This window comes from Bubalus kerabau, chromosome 2, assembly GCF_029407905.1.
Source record: "Bubalus kerabau isolate K-KA32 ecotype Philippines breed swamp buffalo chromosome 2, PCC_UOA_SB_1v2, whole genome shotgun sequence".
NCBI lineage: Eukaryota > Metazoa > Chordata > Mammalia > Artiodactyla > Bovidae > Bubalus > Bubalus kerabau.
Window position 1 is genome coordinate 189,427,952 of NC_073625.1, and position 16,166 is coordinate 189,444,117.

The window sequence follows — 16,166 nt, forward strand, 5'->3', positions numbered from 1 at the left end:
ATCAATACTTGTGCCAATAAGACTTATTTTTCTCAAGATTTTCTAAGTCAAATTTCATAAACTATACCCTACTTTTTCATTTTCAGTTCAGTTCAGTTGCTCAGTCATGTACAACACTTTGCGACCCCATGGACTGCAGCATGCCAGGCTTCCCTGTACATCACCACCCCCAGGGCTTGCTTAAACTCATGTCCATTGAGTTGGTGATGCCATCCAACCATCTCATTGAGAGAGTCATTTCCTAGGCAGGTTGATAGGGAGTCTAGGGGTCCCCAAGGAGAGAGGGGTCTGGAATTCTCAAGGAGGAAGAAAGGACAAACTTTTTTGTCTTTCTCTACATTCCTTAGGATTATATAACAATAATGTATCCTGCCTAAGGACAGTCTTTGGATTCAACCTTTTGTTATCTTAAAATGTTAATTATGGGAGTAGACCGGTCTTTACAAGGATGCATCTTGCCTGAGGACAGTGTTACCTTAAGATGTAAATTATGGGAGTGGGTCTGATGAGGTCTTTGCAACCTCCAGACAGTCTTTGGATTATATAACCTCATTGTTAACACTAGCAAGGGGGTACTCTTTTCTGCCCCCTTCTGATGCCTATGTCAGAAGCTTTCTCTATCTCCTTTATACTTTAATAAAACTTTATTACACAAAAGCTCTGAGTGATCAAGCCTCGTCTCTGGCCCCGGATTGAATTCTTCTCCTCCGGGGGCCAAGAATCCCGGTGTATTCGCGTGATTCAACAACAACCTTTCATCTTGGGGGCTCGTCCGGGATCCTTCAGGACAAGGTAAGGATGCTTGGAGCTTTAGTTCTTTGTTCTCTTAGCGAACACGTTTTCTGCTGTGCTTTACTAACTGTACCGTGTGCTTGTGTGAATGAATGGCAGGCCCTGAGTGAAGCAAGTAAGGGGCCCTGCTCTGCGGTTCCACAGTGATCTCATACGGCTTATGGCAGAAACCTGTCGGGGCGTTATACTGACCTGCCAATGCCAAGAGGCATCCAGTGTCTCCTTTGGGAACCGACCAGAAATGGGCAAAGTGTGTGGACCGAACTCACCTTTCTCGGTCAAACTTTTCAGTCTCTTTGACCATTTCATAACTCCTTGGGAATTAGAAGTACTAACCTAATCTATCGGATCATAGACTTTCAAGGGACTTGTGATCTATACTGTTACTGTATACTGTGGCTTAGGTCCCAAACTTGGATAGGTAGTCAAGAAAGTGTCTAGCCTCACTAGGAATCAAAAGTTCAGAAGCTAGATGGAGCTCTAGCTCCCAGAACATCTCTGAGGTTAAAGGTTACTCAGATTGGGACCGTGATGGGTTTTTTCCTTTGGTAATGCCGGCTCTTAGTGGATCAGAGGAGGCTGTTATACTGGTGTGGTGATGCTTGGAAAGAACATCTCAGTTTTATGTTCGCGTCAGTCTTATTGTGGTTAGGAAATATTCAGGGTCGTGCACAGGCACTCAGGTGACGAATGTTTCCCACAGCGGTTTTAGCTTGGGAGGCATTCCGGAAGGTTACTCTGATTCACCCCGGGTGACATCAGAGGCAAGCAAGGTTAAGTGTGAAGAGCTGGACGTCAAGTAGGGATGCTATCAAGTCTACCCCTGGTACATCCCCACCCCCATCTCAGTGGTAGAACCGGGAGGGACGAGTACGGCGCCTGCGTGGGTAAGGGACAGACTAAGTCCAACCAGGAAGGAAAAGCTTTTGGTGTAACGTCTGTCTACACCCCCATCTGGAGCAGGGAGTGATGCCTCCGGTAGAAAAATGGCGCTGGTCGCTTTTTTTCTCTCTTACAGATGGGAGCTAACAATTCCAGCCTCACTCCTTTGAACTGTATCCTGAAAAACTGGGATAGATTTGATCCCCAGGGCTTAAAGAAGACACACCTGGTCTTCCTATGTGATACTGCATGGCCAGGGTATCCATTGGAGGACGGCAAACAGTGGCCAATTGGAGGGTCTCTTAAGTATAATACTGTTCTACAATTAGACAGGTTCTGTAAGGAACAAGGGAAATGGGTAGAAGTAGCATATGTGTTGCCCTTTTTCTCTCTGCGAAATATGCCAGACTTATGTCCTAAGGGTATAGATTTGGGCGTGAAACCTTCAGCTCCCTCCTGTCCTCTTACTCTGCCTCCGTGCTGGGGACTCCAAACTGGGATTCAAACTGCCCACATGGAGGTCCAAACAACTCCTGTCTCAGTACGACCTCAGACTACTCTGGTTTCAGTAGAAACTCAGACCATTGAAGTAAGAGATGAGATGGAGGACAGGAGACAAAGAGAAGAGGAAAAACAGGTTTCTCCAATCTATCCCTGGAATCATATGCTCAGAGCAGCCAAAGAGACCGAGGAACAGCCACACAAGCTGTTGCCTCTTTATGAAACACCCACCGGGAGAAATAATCAGTCTGTGAGAGTTAATAAGCCTTTTTCTTATCAAGAAATACAAAGAATCAAGGAGGATCTGGGAGACTATTTAGATGACCCAGAAAAATATATTAGAGCTTTTAAAGGTGTTACTCTGCTTTATGACCTCACTTGGAAGGATGTGGTGTATATCTTGGGATAAACGCTGACTCCCGAGTCAAAGACTCGAGTTTTGGGAAAAGCAGTTGCTTATGGAGATGAATGGCTTGGTAATGAATCAGTAGGGAAGAGGGAGAATGAGATAGTGGCCCTCCCCACTGGGAATCAGGCGGTCCCAACTATAGAACCAGACTGGGACTACAACACAGCTAAAGGAAGATGGGATCAGAGTCATTTTGTTAGATGTATTCTTGAAGGACTTAGGCAGGCACGTTCTAAGCCTTTAAACTATGGCAAATTGGCAGATATAGAACAGGAGGGAAAAGAAGCTCCTGGTAAATTCCTAGATAGACTGAGAGAAGGCCTTCGCAGATTCACTGAGATTGATCCCGAAAGTGAAGAGGGAAAAGTGATCTTAAAGGATAGATTTACTCTATTGTCTGAAATTCCTGAACGGGCCAAATATTTCTCAGTAATTGATTTAAAGGATGCCTTCTATTCAGTGCCTTTGGCAGAAGAAAGTCAATTTCTATTTGCCTTTGAAGACCCTACACAGCCAGCTTCTCAGTTAACCTGGACAGTTTTGCCTCAGGGATTTCGTGACAGTCCTCACTTATTCGGACAAAGTTTGTCACGGGATCTACAAAACTTTAATAGCTCTGAAGCAGTGGTGTTACAATATGTAGATGATATTTTGCTCTGTGCTGAGACAGAGGAAGCTTGTTCGCGAGCCTCAGAAGATTTCTTAAACTTTCTGGCAGACTGTGGTTACAAGGCATCAAGAGAAAAGGCTCAGCTTTGTCAACAATCAGTTAGATATCTGGGCCTAATCATATCAGAAGGGACTAGGGCCATAGGCCCTGAGAGAATTAAACCTATACTAAATCACCCCCTACCTATGACTTTAAGACAATTGAGAGGATTTTTGGGAATCACAGGTTACTGTCGCATTTGGATTCCGGGTTACGGGGAACTTGCCCGGCCTTTATATAAACTTATAGCTGAAACTCAGCAGGCCCAAACCAACAAACTGGTTTGGTCTCCAGAAACTCAAAAGGCTTTTAAGGTTCTTCAGACTGCTCTCCTGCAAGCTCCAGCTCTGAGCTTGCCCACAGGGTCAGAATTTAATTTGTTTGTCACTGAAAGAAAAGGTGTGGCATTGGGAGTTTTGACACAACCCCGAGGGCCTCACCAGCAACCTATTGCTTATCTAAGCAGAGAATTAGATGTTGTTTCACGTGGGTGGCCCCACTGCCTAAGAGTAATTGGGGCAGCGGCTTTATTAGCAACTGAAGCTTTAAAAATAATTAATGGACGAAATCTTACTGTACTGACTTCTCATGATGTGAGTGGAATCTTAAATTCTAAGGTTAATATTTGGAGGACAGACAGTAGGCTTCTTAAGTATCAGTCATTGTTGTTAGAAAGACCAGTAACTAAGCTTAAAGTTTGTGGAAATTTAAATCCTGCCACTTTCCTTCCTGAGAAGGAAAATGAAACACCTGGTCACGATTGTTCTCAATTCCTAACTTTAAACTATGCAGCTCGGGAGGATCTAAAAGGATACCCCATTAGACAATCCTGACATGGAAATATTTACAGATGGCAGTTCTTTTGTTCAGGATGGAAAGTGTAAAGCAGGTTACGCCGTGGTGACTGCTGAACAGGTTTTGGAAGCAAAATCTCTCACCCAGGGAACCAGTGCTCAGTTAGCGGAGCTTGTGGCCCTGACCCGAGCTCTAGAGTTCAGCAAAAGGCAGCGGGTAAATATCTACACAGATTCTAGGTATGCTTATTTGACTTTACACACTCATGCTGCAATATGGAAAGAGAGACACTTTAAAACAGCAACAGGAGAACCTATTAAGCATTTCAGAGAGACTGAGAGACTTTTAACTGCTATATATTGTCCTAAAGAAGTAGCTGTTATGCACTGCAAAGGGCACAGCAGGGATGGGAGTAAAATAGCCGAAGGTAATCATCTGGCTGACTGTCAAGCCAGAAAAGCGGCACTTTACGAAACCCCTTCACTGCAGACGCCTTTGATCTGGACAGGTCCTATGGAACAGGAAAGACCACAATATACTGAGGAAGAATTAGAAAGATATGAGAAACGAGGAGCAAAGATTACTGATAAAGGATGGTTACAGTCTAAGGATGGACGATTAATAATTCCTGAAAATGCTCAGTGGAAAATTCTTAAGGGTTTACCTCAGAGTTTTCATTTGGGTGCCGAGAGTACTTACCAAATGGTTTCTCGTTTGTTTGAAGGTAAAAATGTAATGAAAACTTTAAAGAATATTATCAAAAGGTGTGAGATTTGTAAAAAAAAAATAACCCAAAGACTGAAAAGCTAGCAAAATCTGGATTACAACGAAGTGGGAAGGAGAGGGAAATTGATTTTACTCACATGCCAAAAGCTAATAGATATTCTTGCTTACAAGTTTGGGTAGATACCTTTACTGGATGGATTGAGGCTTTTCCCAGTCGTAGTGAACAGGCTAAGGAGGTTATAAAGATTTTAATCCATGAAATTATCCGCAGGTTTGGGCTGCCACGGAGCCTTCAGAGTGACAATGGCTCCGCCTTTAAAGCTGCTGTAACTCGGGGGTGTCTAAAGCTCTAGGAATAGAATATCACTTACACTGTTCCTGGAGACCCCAATCCTCAGGGAAGGTTGAAAAAGCTAATGACATTATCAAAAGACATCTGTGCAAATTAACTCAAGAGACGCAGGACAAATGGATTAAAGTCCTACCCATAGCTTTAATGAGGGCTCGAACTACCCCCAAAAAGAAGGGACTGTCGCCCTTTGAATGTATTTATGGAAGGCCTTTCTTACGCACAGACATTGTTATAGACCCTGAAGCCTTGGAATTAACTAAATATGTAACTCAGCTCTCAGCTTTTCAACAGGCATTAACAGAACTCTGGGAGACGACTCCTGACCCAGCCTCCGAGACAAGCAAGCCTCTATTTGAGCCAGGAACCGAGGTCCTCATAAAAACATTGGGATCTGGGGGCCCATCCCTCGAGCCTCTCTGGGAAGGTCCTTACCAGGTTATTCTTTCTTCTCCCACAGCTGTCAAAGTGCCAGGAATTGATTCGTGGGTACATCATACTTGAGTTAAGAGGTGGCACCCTGACCAGAATTAAGTGACTTCATTTTATGTCTTTACTTTCTATGCTCTGACTTTGTACCTTTTAGATGTACCTGATAGCCTATGTGAGCTTACTTCTGCTGACTCCAAATATCCTGAGTCTGCCATTGGATCCTCAAGACAATGTCTTCCTGTCCTGGGCTCACTCCTATGCTGCATTCCACAATCGGTCTAACTGCTGGGTCTGTGGAGTGCTCCCCTCTTCGTCAGTGGAAGGCTTCCTGTGGTGGACATCCCCACTTCAAGGAAAAGACTTTCTCCAAGTCTGTGAATACCTTCGACAACAATCACATGCAATGCCTCTTCTTCATCTGATGACATCTACCAACCCTAACATGGACTGGTGCAATACTTTGTACTCTAACCATGGACATAATGTGACTTTTAATTTTGATTATACATTGTCTCGGTTCAATGACTATTTTGCTACATATAAGGTAAACAAGATTCTCAAAAGGCTATTTCAGCTCTTAATGCTGAACAAGCACAAATTAGAAAGGTGGTTTTACAAAACAGATTGGCTCTAGATATTCTGACAGCTGCACAAGGAGGAACTTGTGCCATTATTCATTCCCAATGCTGTACATATATACCTGATATGAGCACGAATGTTACTCATTTTACTAACCACATGAACAAGATGATTAGGGCCATGGATACTCCTGAAGCCTCAATTGCCTCACTTTGGGAGACGTTAACTAGTTCCCCATGGTGGACAACTATCTTAATTACAATAATTCTGGTTGTTTTGTTCTTGCTGTTTGCTCCCTGCACCTGTAATTGTATAACTGGATTTGTTTCTAGCTGCATGAAAGCTTTTCAGTTACAAATGGTTGCTCAAACTCCTGCTACTGCTGTAGCTTCCTCCAACTACTATTTGGGGCCCCTGGATCAGATATCCTCAATATGAGGATTAGGAGAATATGTTGCCTCACCAATTTAGGGACAACGCCCCTTGTCAGCTCAGAAGTAGTTATGGAATGAGAATGACGCCCCTTTTCCCTAGGCAACATAATTCTCCTAAAAGAAAAGGGGGGAATGAGAGAGTCATTTCCTAGGCAGGTTGATAGGGAGTCTAGGGGTCCCCAAGGAGAGAGGGGTCTGGAATTCTCAAGGAGGAAGAAAGGACAAACTTTTTTGTCTTTCTCTACATTCCTTAGGATTATATAACAATAATGTATCCTGCCTAAGGACAGTCTTTGGATTCAACCTTTTGTTATCTTAAAATGTTAATTATGGGAGTAGACCCGGTCTTTACAAGGATGCATCTTGCCTGAGGACAGTGTTACCTTAAGATGTAAATTATGGGAGTGGGTCTGATGAGGTCTTTGCAACCTCCAGACAGTCTTTGGATTATATAACCTCATTGTTAACACTAGCAAGGGGGTACTCTTTTCTGCCCCCTTCTGATGCCTATGTCAGAAGCTTTCTCTATCTCCTTTATACTTTAATAAAACTTTATTACACAAAAGCTCTGAGCGATCAAGCCTCGTCTCTGGCCCCGGATTGAATTCTTCTCCTCCGGGGGCCAAGAATCCCGGTGTATTCGCGTGATTCAACAACTACCTTTCATCATCCTCTGTCGTCCCCTTCTCCTCCTGCCTTCAGTCTTTCCCAGCATCAGGGTCTTTTCTAATGAGTCAGTTATTTGCATCAGCTGGCCAAAGGATTGAAGCTTCAGCTTCAGCATCAGTCCTTCCAATGAATATAAAGGACTGATTTCCCTTAGGATTGATTAGTTTGGTCTCCTTGATGTTCAAGGGACAAGCAAGAGTCTTCTTCAACACCAGTTCAAAAGCATCAATTCTTCAGCCCTCAGCTTTCTTTATGGTCCAATTCCCACATCCACACATGACTACTGGAAAAACCATAGCTTTGACTCTATGGACCTTTGTCAGCAAAGTAATGTCTGCTTTTTAATATGCTGTCTAGGTTTGTCATAGCTTTTCTTCCAAGGAGCAAGTGTCTATTAATTTCATGGCTGCAGTGATTTTGGAGCCCAAGAAAATAAAGTCTCACTGTTTCCCCATCTATTTGTCATGAAGTGATGGGACCCGATGACATGATCTTAGTTTCTTGAATGTAGTTTTAAGCCAGTTTTTTCACTCTCCTCTTTCACTTTCATCAAGAGGCTCTTCAGTTCCTCGTTCCTCTTCACTTTCTGCCATAAGGGTTGTGTCATCTGCATATCTGAGGTTATTGATATTTCTCCTGGCAATCTTGATTCCAGCTTGTGCTTCATCCACTCTGGCATTTTGCATGATGTACTCTATATATAAGTTAAATAAGCAAGGTGACAATATACAGCCTTGATGTACTCCTTTCCCAATTTGGAAACAGTCTGTTGTTCCATGTCCACTTCTAACTGTTGTTTCTTGACCTACATACAGGTTTCTCAGGAGGCAGGTAAGGTGGTCAGGTATTCCCATCTCTTGAAGCATTTTCCACAGTTTGTTATGATTCACACAGTCAAAAACTTTGGCATAGTCAATGAAGCAGAGGTAGATATTTTTCTGGAATTCTCTGGCTTTTTCTATGATCCAGCGGATGTTGGCAATTTGATCTCTGGTTCCTCTGCCTTTTCTAAATCCAGGACATCTGAAAGTTGAAGCCTCACTTGGAGAATTTTGAGCATGACTTTACTAGTGTGTGAGATGAATGCAATTGTGCAGTAGTTTGAATATTCTTCAGCACTGCCTTTCTTTGGGATTGGAATGAAAACTTACCTTCCCCAGTCCCGTGGCCACTGCTGAGTTTTCCAAATTTGCTGGCATATTGAGTGCAGCACTTTCACAGCATCATCTTTTAGGATTTGAAATAGCTCCACTGGAATTCCATCACCTCCAATAGCTTTGTTCATAATGATGCTTCCTAAGGCTCACTTGACTTCACACTCCAGGATGTCTGGCTCTAGGTGACAGATCACATCATCTTGGTTATGTGGGTTATTAAGATCTTTTTTGTATAGTTCTTCTGTGCATTCTTGCCACCTCTTCTTAATATCTTCTGCTTCTATTAGGTCCATACTTTTTAATTTTAATCAAGTCTAAATTGAGATGTTTTTCAGCTTATTTTTATTTTCACACTCTTTTCTTTTTCATCTCTTATGGTGCTACTTGGGCTTCCCTGGTGGCTCAGAGGTTAAAGCATCTGCCTGCAATGCAGGAGACCTGGGTTTGATCCCTGGGTCGGGAAGATCCCCTGGAGAAGGAAATGGCAACCCACTCCAGTATTCTTGCCTGGAGAATCCCATGGACAGAGGAGCCTGGCGGGTTACAGTCCACGGGGTTGCAAAGAGTGGGACACGACTGAGAGACTGAACAGAACTGAACTGATGGTGCTTCTTGTATTTATTTTGTTGTATGCCATCTGATGTTAATGTGTGTCTATAAGGGTACTGTTTTAAGTGGCTTTTGTCATTATTGCTGTTATATTTAAGTAAACTATAATTTTCAGCATTAATATGATGCCTGGATATTTTACTATCTAATTTTTCTAGCATATTACCCAAAACTCACTACTCAAATTTCACTTCTGGACAATTTGGCTTTTTTTTTAATTAATTTCTTAATGTGGCTACATTATAACCAAGTTTTACTTCTCTGAAATTTATAAAACAATGAGAGCATATTGATCATTTACCATATGGATAAAAATGGAGTGTCATTTCATTTTCTACCATCTCGTGTGGTAATTCTCTCAAAGCAGTTAGCAGTGTTATTAGCAACTGTATTCAAACTGTGATGCTGGAGATGACTCTTGAGTGTCCCTTGATTCAAGGAGATCCTAAAGGAAATCAGTCCTGAATATTCATTGCAAGGACTGATGCTGAAGCTGAAGCACCAATCCTTTGGCCACCTGACGCAAAGAGCTGACTCACTGAAAAAGACCCTGATGCTGAGAAAGACTGAGGGCAGGAGAAGAGGGCAGCAGAGGATGAGATGGCTAGATAGCATCACTGACTGAATAGACAAGCATTTCAGCAAACTCTGGGAGACAGTGATGGACAGGAGAGCCTGGCATGCTGTAGTTCATGGGGTTGCAAAGAGTCAGACACAACTTAGCAACTGAACAACAACAAATCCATTATCCATTACCATAATACATAACAAACACAAAATTGGACAGCCTACAACAATAAGCATTTATTTAGGTCATGATTCTGTAGGTTTGCCATTTGGGCTGCCCTTTGTTGGGAGATTCTTCTGGTGTTTACACCTTGGTTCATGTGTCTGTGGCCTGCCTCCTGGTCGGAAGACAGAACTGGGTGGTCTAGGATGGCCTGGGTGGCTCATCTCTACTCTACCTGGCCTCTTATCCACCAGAAGAACACTGGGGCTTTCTATGTGGCAGGTACAATGGAGAAAAGGCCATAGAGCCTCCCAAGGCCCAGAGCTGAAGCTGCGACACTGTTACTTCTGATACTCTGTTGGACAAAGCGAGTCACAAGGGCAGCAAGATCCAAGGGGTGGGAGGGATGAATCCCCCTCCTGATGAGAGGGGCTGCAAAGTCACATCACAAGAGCCTGGACAGAGGGAAGAGTGGAGAACCAAGGCCGGTTTTCAGTCAAATCTGCCACAGTCCACTCTATGGCCTCAATTGTTCACATCCCTGCAACTGAAGAAATCTCATCTCCTCCCAAGATCCCCCAAGGTCTCATCTGGGTCCCAGCACTAGGTTTAAAATCCAGGGTATCGTGATCTATACTAGGTTGGATGCTGGTCCTTAGGTGTGGCTCCTCTTGGTCCAGAGACCTGCAGACTACAAACAGGAGTGGTCTGTCCCCCACGCCCAACATATAGCAGCAAAAGGAGGAAGGCTAACCAGGATAAATGCTTCCATTTGACAAGGGGAGGAAAGGGATGCACAGAGCAATCGCTGGTCTGCAGCAATTCTGAAATCACCAGGAAAATGACCACAGGGCACACAGAGACAGGAAGTGTTCCCTGAGTCAGCAAGTTCCACTTACTGGGAGGGTTCCCCAAGCTGTAACCCAACAAGACTTTCATATCTGCCCTCCTGGATATCCCTCCTTTTCCAGCATATTTTTGGTCACTTTGGAAAATGTGCCCTTTGAGCAGCTGTCTTAAACTATGCCTGCCTTTAGCAAGTTGGGAGTCCAGAGGCCTTTTTCCCCTTTAAACTGTCCACTTCCCTTAGGCCAGCAGGTGGTGCTTTGTTCCAATGAAAGTGAAAGTTGCTTAGTCGTGTTCCACTCTTTCGATCCCATGTACTGTACAGTCCATGGAATTCTCCAGGCCTAAATACTGGAGTGGGTAGCCTTTCCCTTCTCCAGAGAATCTTCCCAACCCAGGGATCGAATCCAGGTCTCCCACATCACAGGCAGATTCTTTACCAGCTGAGCCACAAGGGAAGCCCAAGAATACTGGAGTGGGCAGCCTATCCCTTCTCCAGTGGATCTTCCTACCCCAGGAATTGAACCAGGGTCTCCTGCATTGCAGGCAGATTCTTTACCAACTGAGCTATTCCATCTTCTTCAGTTGCTCAGTCATGTGCAACTCTTTGCGACCTCATGGACTGTAGCCCACCAGGCTCTGTCCATGGGATTCTCCAGGCAAGAATACTGGAGTGAGTTGCCATTTCCACTCCCTAAAAAGTGGGTTGCCATTTCCACTCCCCATTGCTGGGGATGTCAGCAATGGGGCTGAATAAAGTATCTTTCACCATGTCCCCCAACAACAAAAATTTAGTATCCATTCAGAGACAAATCCATTCAGGACTTCCCTGGTGGCTCAGACGGTAAAGCATCTGTCTATAATGCGGGAGACCTGGGTTCCCTGGGTCAGGAAGATTCCCTGGAGAAGGAAATGGCAACCCACTCCAGTACTCTTGCCTGGAAAATCCCATGGACGGAGGAGCTTGGTGCAGGCTACTGTCCATGGGGTCACAAAGAGTCGGGCATGACTGAGCGACTTCACTTTCAGAGACAGAAGTGCTGTCGTAAAAACTGGGATCCAGTACTATATGCCATGGAACCAGGCAAGTCTTGTCCACCCAGGTCTCAGGTAATAGACATTCAGACCTCAGTCTCAGCTATGGTATCTGCAGTAGCCTGTGGCCTCTTGACCATGGTCTGGGAGCCATGGAAAACAGTCTTAAATAATCACCCATGAAAAACAGCTTTTGTAGGACTCCAGGTTTCCAGTGGATGAGTTCTAGCACATAATTAGAGTGAATAAATGTATGTTTCAAAGACATGGACAAGGTAACAGAAGCAGTTTGACATGACCTGCATCACTCCTGCCCTAAGGCAGCACAGCTGAGAGAACATCTCAGCCCACAAGGTCACAAAGGAAAGTGACAAGATACAAAGAAGATCATTACATGATTATAAAGGGGTCAGTTCATCAAGAAGATACAACACAAACACATGTTATAGATATAGGTAGAAATAAAGATATAATTTGGATCCATCCAGTATTGGAGCATCTAAGTATATTAAGCAAGTATTAACAGATCTGAAGGGAGAAGTGGGCAGCAATACAATAACAATAGAGAACTTCAATACCCCGTTTCAACAATGGATAGGTGATCCAGACAGAAAACGAATAAACAAACATAGGTCTTGAAATATATTTTAGACCAGATGAATCTAATACATATCCATCCAAGGAAGAAGCTCCTTGACATTGGTCTGGGAAGGGATTAATTGGCTCACACCAAAAGCACAGGCAATTTGAAGAAAAACAAAAAAAAGGCAAGTCAAACCACATCAAACTAAAACTCATCTGCACAGCAAAGAAACAATCAACAAAAGGAAAAGGTAACTGACTGAATGGGACAAAATATTTGCAAATCATACATTTGATAAGGGGTTAATATCCAAAATATATAAAGAACTCATACAACTCAATAGCAGAGAAAAAATCCAGTTAAAAGATATTTAAAAGACCTGAAAAGACATTTTTCCAAGGAAGATATTCAAAAGGCCAACAGGTACACCAAAAGGTGCTCAGCGTTACTAATCACCAGGAAAATGCAAATCAAAACCACAGTGAGACAGCACCTCACACCTGTTAAAATGGCTAATATCAAGAAGAAAAGAAATAACAAATGCTGTTGACGATGTGGACAAAAGGGAACCCCTGTACACTGTTGGTGGGAACATAATAAACTGGCACAGTTCCTCAAAGAATAAAAAGCAGGACTGTCACAGGACCCAGCCATCCCACTTATGCATATAAACCCAAAGGAAAAGAAATCACTGTGTTGAAGAAATGACTGCATCCTCCTACTCAATGCAGCATTATTTACAATAATCTTCCCCTGTAACTCAGATGGAAATGAGTCTGCACGCAGTGTGGCAGACCCGGGTTCGATCCCTGGATCGGGAAGATCCCCTGGAAGAGGAAATGGCAACTCACTCCAGTATTCTTGCCTGAGAATTCCATGGGCAGAGGAGCCTGGTGTTGCAAGGCCTAGGGTTTCAAAGAGTCAGACTCTGAGCTCGCACGCACTTTAACTTCAACTTTTCTTATTTTCTTTTCTCTTTATATAAAAGCTTTTCAATTTACTTTTCCTGTTTGCTGAGCAGCCTACTTTTTTAAAATTCTTTTATTAAAAAGAAAATTATCAGACTTCCCTGGTGTTAACAGTGGATAAGAATATGCCTGCCAATGCAGAGGACACAGGATCAATTCCTGGTACAGGAGCTTTTCTTATTTTCTTTTCTCTTTATATAAAAGCTTTTCAATTTACTTTTCCTGTTTGCTGAGCAGCCTGTTTTTTAAAAATTCTTTTATTAAAAAGAAAATTATCAGACTTCCCTGGTGTTAACAGTGGATAAGAATATGCCTGCCAATGCAGAGGACACAGGATTGATCCCTGGTACAGGAGGATTCCACATGCTGCAGAGCAACCAAGCCCACGTGCCATTACTACTGAGCCTGCACTCTAGAGCCCACAAGCCACAACTACTGAGCCCATAAGCCGCAGCTCCTGAAGCCTGTGTGCCTCGAGCCTGTGCTCTGCAACAAGAGAAACCACTGCAAAGAGAGGCCCCCCCACACAACCAGAGAGTAACCCCCACTTTCTACAAGAGAAAGCCCACGCGCAGCAACGAAGACCCAGCAGAACCAAAAAATAAATAAAATAAGAAAATTACCTTACTTAGTAAGGCATATTATGTGTGATCATTGTAAACAATAGTTTCAAATGACAGTTATTATAAACACACTACTAATATAAAACAGATAAGCAACAAGGACCTACTGTGTAACACAGGGAACTATACTCAATATTTTGTATTAACCTATATGGGAAAAGCATCTGAAAAAGAATATACCTATATTATTATAATGTACACACATATAAAGCTGAATCACTTTGCTGCGTACCTGAAACTAACACAACACTGTAAATCAACTCTGCTGCTGCTGCTGCTAAGTCGCTTCAGTCGTGTTCGACTCTGTGTGACCCCATAGACGGCAGCCCACCAGGCTCCCCCATCCCTGGGATTCTCCACGCAAGAACACTGGAGTGGGTTGCCATTTCCTTCTCCAATGCATGAAAGTGAAAAGTCAAAGTGAAATCGCTCAGTTGTGTCTGACTCTTAGCGACCCCATGGACTGCAGCCTACCAGGCTCCTCCATCCATAGGATTTTCCAGGCAAGAGTACAGGAGTGGGGTGCCAAATCAGCTCTACTCCAATCAAAATAAATAAATAAGAAAAACTACACAGCTACTGAAAGCTTTTTCAAAATAATCTTCATCTAAGACACATAATTAAATTGTATTTATTTACATAGGATAATTCATAATATATTTCCTTTGCCATAATGGAAAAGAATGTTTTTAAAAGAATATATATATACATATATATATGAATCACTTTGCTGTATAATGGGAATTAACACCATTGTAAATCAACTACACTTAAACTTAAAAAATTACATTTCCTTTGGGGCTTACCAAGCATCTATATCTAAACTCAGAATGCAGAGTGAGGTCATGCATGCGGAAGGTGTGATAGCTGAGTGTTTTTATTTTCCTCTTTGGCCCAAACACCTTTTTGAGTTCAGGACCCATCACTGGTCCAACTGATGTTCCAGTTATTTAGTTTATCTTAAGTTTTAAAACAAAACAAAACTGCAGTTGATGAGTTGGGGTCATCAGCCGAAGTGGAGGTATGTTGAGGGTAACCATGGGAGGAAGTGACCCAGTGATTAGGGGGTCGGGTGGGCATGTTGATGGTTTTTAAGATGGGTGGGTGGGATTTCTAGTAGTTTAGAAATAAATGTATGTGATTAATTAAGGAATATTGACAAACACAATTTTTGAGGTTTTGCCTAAAAATGCTGGGTCAGCACTTGCTAGAGCTTCAGGCAGAGGTGACTGGTGCCTGCAGAAAGACTCTGGGTAGAGAATTAACAATTGAGCAAGAGCCCCCACTGTCAGCAAAATCTAGTCTACAGTTTTCCAGCTGGCCTTTAAATAGGATATAATCCCGTCTTCACAAATCCCTGTGAAACCACTGGTGCTTTCTCTGGCTTCCGCTTGATTTTTCTATTTGCCTCTTGCACTCGATCCTGCGGTTTCTGTTCCTTTTGGCCAAATGTAGTAGCCTCCTCACCTGACTGCAGCAGCTTCCAATGAGGCCCTGCTGCCCCCAGGCTTAGGCACCGGTGCCCACTACAGATCGTCACTTGACGTCGACCTCTACACGGATGAAGTCACGGGCCACAATACCCCCTGAAAGTAGTTCAGGGTGCAGATCAGGAACAAGGCACTCTGTGCTCCAGGAAAAACTGGCAGAACAGGCCTTCGGGTAGGTAGATATTTTCAGGAGAAGAATTTATGAGCCCAATTCTTCCATCTCCTTGTATCTAGAAAAGTGCTAGAATCATTAACAGTGACATCTGCCCCTAGCAGCGAGCCTCTGCTGAAATCTGTGCTTGAACTCCCTTCACTAAATTCATATATAACACTGACCTCCCCCACCTTTTCGGAGCACTTCCTCAGTTATCTGAGAGGCTGTCTCCCAGGCTACACTCATTTTCCCCAAATAAAGTTTAACTCCCAACTCTCACATACATTTTCACTTTCCAGTCGGCACTGATCTTATACACAGTTGCTATAGTCACCTTCACACCCATAATCATATCGCTTCTTTGAAAAACCATCAACATGCACCCCCCCGACTCACTGGGTCACTTCCTCCCACGGTTATCCTCAAAGTACCACCTCCTCAAGCCACTCTGGCTGATGACCCCACCTCGTTAACTGCAGGAGGTCTTTTTGCTTTCTTTGTTATTGAGTCTTAGGACTCTAGCGAGACACCTGCTGTTGTCCTGTCCAACTCTTTTGCGACCCCACAGACTGTAGCCAGCCAGGCCCTCTGTCATGGGATTCTCCAGGCAAGATTACTGGACTAGGTTGCCATTTCCTCCTCCAGGGGATCTTCCCAACCCAGGGACTGAACCCAGGTCTTCTGAGTCTCCTGC

At 43.4% G+C, this 16,166-nt stretch overlaps 1 long non-coding RNA gene across 1 annotated transcript; it reads left to right on the forward strand.

Moving 5' to 3' along the window:
- Positions 1–239: 239 nt before the first annotated feature.
- On the forward strand, positions 240–9,164 carry LOC129644232 (uncharacterized). The gene is made up of 3 exons (XR_008710779.1): positions 240–792; positions 5,458–5,648; positions 5,750–9,164. It is a non-coding gene; the product is annotated as an uncharacterized LOC129644232 (long non-coding RNA).
- Positions 9,165–16,166: the final 7,002 nt, after the last annotated feature.